This window comes from Triticum dicoccoides, chromosome 4B (genome assembly GCF_002162155.2).
Source record: "Triticum dicoccoides isolate Atlit2015 ecotype Zavitan chromosome 4B, WEW_v2.0, whole genome shotgun sequence".
Classification (NCBI taxonomy): domain Eukaryota; kingdom Viridiplantae; phylum Streptophyta; class Magnoliopsida; order Poales; family Poaceae; genus Triticum; species Triticum dicoccoides.
The window spans coordinates 248244833-248249502 of record NC_041387.1 but is presented as its reverse complement, the minus strand read 5'-3'; the positions used below and the strand labels follow the sequence as shown (position 1 = coordinate 248249502).

Below are 4670 nucleotides of genomic sequence, written 5' to 3'. Positions count from 1 at the left end.
AATTCTAAATTTTGGAATGTTATATTAAATAAATGGTTATGACTGTTTGTTTGATTATTGTGTGACTCATTGTGTGAAATTGAGTGGAAATTTAAACTTTTTGAAAGTTGAATGAGAGGGAATAAAAGGACTTTCCCAAAACTCTCATCTTGCATTTTGATCTCCATGAATTCAAATTCATCACAAAACCCTAGAGTGAAGATAATATGACTTCCTCCATTTAAAGAAATTAAAAGGGGTTCTGAAAAAGAATTGAATTCCAATTGAAAATAGTCCAACTCAAAAACTTTATGCCACTCAAGAATTTTCATGAGAGAAGATAATAGGACTTCTAAAAATTATATGAAATAGGGTGGGAAGTGATGGGGTCCACTTCTAAAATTTATTCAAATCACTTTTGGAGAGTTTTTCCTTTGAGTTTGAAATTCGTTTATTCAAATAAAAGAGAGAGGATAATATGACTTCCTCAATTATAATAGAGTTTGAGAAATTACTAGACTACTATTTGGAGTTATTCAAGTTTGTTTGGTATTTATTTTATTTGCAAAAAGTGCATTAATTGCATTAGGAAAAATATTTTCCAAATTATGTGAGCTGGAATTAATGTTCTATGTGCTCTATATATTCAGTAGTGCTTTTAGAAATTTATGTGGTATTTTTAGAAATTTGTTTGAATTTGTTTGGATCTAAAATGTTTTTTTGTAAGAAAAAAATCAACCCCCCCCCCCCACACACACACAGGCCTAGGAGCCCATCCAGCCGCTGTCCAATTTGGCCAAGGCCTACCCCGCACGTCCGATTTCCTTTGCGTTGGCCGCCTGCCCTCGCTCACCTTTCCCCGCTCCCGCTAACCGGTGGGACTCCCCACCTTATCGTTCCCAACCTCCCGCGCATAGCACCAGAGGGACTCCGCGCTCTCCTCCCACCGCCGCCAGTGACTAGTGGGACCTCGCCCCTGTCGCCCTAACCTCCAGTGCGAGCTGTGGGATAAGCTCACCGCACGTTCATCCGCAACCGCCGATGAGGCCTCTCTGGACAGGCCTTATTTGCTAGCCACCGGAGCCTCTACCGCACAAATAAAACCCCCTGGACGCCCTCTCTCAATCCCACCGTCTCGCCTCGTCCCCCGCCGCCTGCACTGGACGCCCTCTCTCAATCCCACCGTCTCGCATCGTCCCCCGCCGCTTGCACTGGACGCCCTCACCATTTGAATCTCGCCAGAGCCGAGCCGCTCTGCCTGCGATTATGTCGCCGGTGGTGCACCAAAGCCCTCATTTTCTTCGTCAATTTATTCCCCTTGTCCGTGTGTATCCGTTTGACATCTTTTCTTCCCCTAGGACTCGCCAGAGAAGCCACCCGCTCGACGCCGAGCTGCCGGAGCCGCGCCCTTGCCGGAGCACCGGGTCGCCGCCTTCGCCTCGCATGTCCCGGCCATCCCGATGCATGCCATCACCGCCTTCCGGACGCGCTGGTCCCGTTTTTCTTCTTCCTCGCCGTTGAGGACCACCGCAGCGGCCGCCCCATCACCGCCCGACGCCAACTCCACCATCTCCTGCTCGTCGACATCGTTGCAATAAGCCGAGTCGCCCGCCCTCGACACGCCGGACCCCGCCATCGGAACCCGATGGAGCTGCCGTCCCGCCGATGTCGAGCCCCTGCCCGTAGCCATTGCCTCTGTGAGCCACCTCCTTGTTCATTTTGATTAGTTTTTTTAATTCAAACCGGTACACAGTTAACCGCGAGTGTTGTTTAAAACATCAGTTTTATTTTAAACTGACCAGCCGATTCACTTAGTTTAGCCGCAGTGCATGTTTTTATTATTTACCGGCCGTTCGCTGGTTTAGCCACATAACAGACACTTTTCAGCCAACCAGAGGCCACCATGTGGCCAGGGACCTTTGCATGATTATTTTGCTTCACTTTTAGTCCCTGTAAATTGTCGATTAATCCCCGACCTTAGAATAGCCACGACTTTTTACCGTAGATCCAAACTCGATAAAACCAACGAGAAATTCTTTGTATTGATTAGATTTATCCAGTAGTGTCATCTTTGTAAACTTTTGTCAGATTCAAATTTGACAGTACTTAGATTTGAATTCAAACTTCAAATGGCCATATCTCCTAAACCATAGCTCTAATTTAGTTGATTCTTTCTGCACTCTGTCACTATAGCCAAACCTATGACTTGGACCAATCTCATAATATTTTCCATGCACTAGGATTTGTCCATTAATATTTTCCTCGTATGCCTAGTATGCACTATGGTTCACACCACATTTTTGAACCATATGTCATATGTTGTTTTGCACTTAGAATATTTTTGTGATAGCTAAGAGTGTTGGATCTTCATTTGGTTTTACCGAGACTTTTTGCTTTGCATGTTATTTTGGTTCTCTGAAATGATTGCTTATGTGAATGCAATGTTTGGTTTTATAGATTTTCAACAGGGAGTGAAGAATAGTTCTATTAAGTAAGTTTCTGAGAGTGATTTAATCTTCATCAACTATTACCGGCAAGTTCACATTTGACCATACTTTTAATTACCTATGTTTTTTATATGCACTTAGTCCTTTGTGGTAGGATTGCATGGTAGGGATTTATGCCGAATGGCTATGCTCTTGCCTAGTAGTTCATATGAGGTAGGTCTGAACTATACAACCTTTGTCACCGTCGTGTAAGTTTGTTTTTGCCTCGCTGATGTAGACGTGGATTGGGAAGTGTTCATGGCGAGACATGAGTGACAAACTAGTAATCAGGACCAAGACTTTTAAATAAACTACCTGGGCGGGATTGGTTTGAATGGTGGCGAAGTATAGTGGGAGCATGCATGGGAAATCCATGCTGGTGGTGGTCTACTGCCCAGGCTCAAAGGGATCAGACGTGTTTTCATGTCTAGAAGCTTACGTGTGCAGCCACAACAGGATAGGCTAGCAGATGTAGAATGAATAGGTGTACCGGCCTATTCGTGGGTAAAGGGGAAATAGTTTCGAAAGACTAGGTCTCGGTTATCCTGTTCTCAAACGCCAGGCAGTGCGAGAACTTCAATGGAGGCGATCAAGTCTTCTGGGGAAAAGTGCGCAAACCTCTACAGTGTGTTAAAACCTAATCGATTAGCCATGTCCTCGATTACGGACAACTTGAGCATCTAGTAGTGGAAATGTCGGGTTTTAAATGAAACTTTGGGAATGGATTGAGTTGGGTTTGCCAACTCTTCCCATGCTATTACTATAGTGGTAGAATAATATATTTTATTCTACGGAAAAACTAGCTTTATGCAAAACTAAACTTGAGTTTTCCACCAGCCAAATTGCATGTACATATAGGTTCTTTATACTCTTATGATGTGACTTGCCAGTACATTCCATGTACTGACCTACAGGGCTGGAACGTCTTATGTTGGAGGAATTTCTATGGTGAGTAAGAGTTAAATTGTAGGGTTACGGTCTACACTCAACTTGCCGTTGGCGTTGATGGGACTCCACACACGTTCGTTTGTTTCCGCTGAGACTGATGAGGTATATATCAGTTTTATGTTATTTATACATGTGATTGCACTTTGATATATACATTGATGTACTGTGTGTGCCAGGATACCGATCTAGGGATGGCATAGATACACAGAGGCTGGACTGTTTGAGGTCGGGTCGCTACAGATGCTCTCTTTGTGCTTCAATTATTGTCTTTTATGTGAGCATCATTAAAATCCCAAGCGTATCTTAATGGCTATAAAGAAATAACTTGTTGGGAGACAACCCAATATTTTCTGCTTTCTTGTGTGCACACAATTATGCTACTATTATGCTTGTGTTTTTGTGTTTTATTTAGTGTTTGTGCCTAGTAAAGCTTTTGGGATGATTTGGATGATAGTTGCTTTGATTCTGCGCAAAAACATAAACTTTTGCACCTGGTAGCAGAATTGTTAAAATTTGCTGGATGGTGATAAATTTTGAATCTTTTGAACATGATTGATATACAAATTTCCCACGTTGTCCTAATTTTTCAGAATTTTTGGAGTTACAGAAGTATGGTCAATGTTCAGATTCCTATAGACTGTTCTGTTTTTGACCGATTCTATTTTTGTTGCATTATTTTGCTTGTTTTGATGGAACTATGGATTGTATCAGGTGTTATAAGCCATGGAGAAGTTAGAATATAATATGTATAATGCAAAAATAAAATATGAATGGGTTTGCAACAATACTTAAAGTAGTGATATGCTTTATTATACTAATGGATCTCACGAGGTTTTGTTGAGTTTTTTGTGATTGAAGTTTTAAAGTTTTGGGTGAGATCACAAATGATGAAGGAATAAGGAGTGGCAAGAACCTAATCTTGGGGATGCCTGAGGCACCCCAAGGTAATATTCAAGGACTCCCAAGCAACTAATCTTGGGGATGCCCCGGAAGGCATCCCCTCTTTCTTCTACCGACTATCGGTAATTTTATTTGGAGCTATATTTTTATTCGTCACATATCATTAGTTTTGCTTAGAGCATCATGTATTATATGAGTCTTTGCTTTGTTTGCTTTTTAGTTTGTCACAATCATCTCTATTGAACACACTTATTTGAGAGAGCCACATGTTTATCATAATTTGTTAGAATGTGCTAAGTGTTTAACTTAAATCTTTTGAGCTAGGCAGTTGCTCTAGTGCTTCACTTATATCCTTTT

General features: G+C 41.9%; 1 long non-coding RNA gene across 1 annotated transcript; it reads left to right on the top strand.

The window, feature by feature from the left end:
- The first annotated feature begins 1074 nt into the window (after window positions 1-1074).
- On the top strand, window positions 1075-3721 carry LOC119293568. Its single transcript, XR_005143113.1, has 4 exons — window positions 1075-1254; window positions 1338-1676; window positions 2437-3515; window positions 3590-3721. It is a non-coding gene; the product is annotated as an uncharacterized LOC119293568 (long non-coding RNA).
- Window positions 3722-4670: the final 949 nt, after the last annotated feature.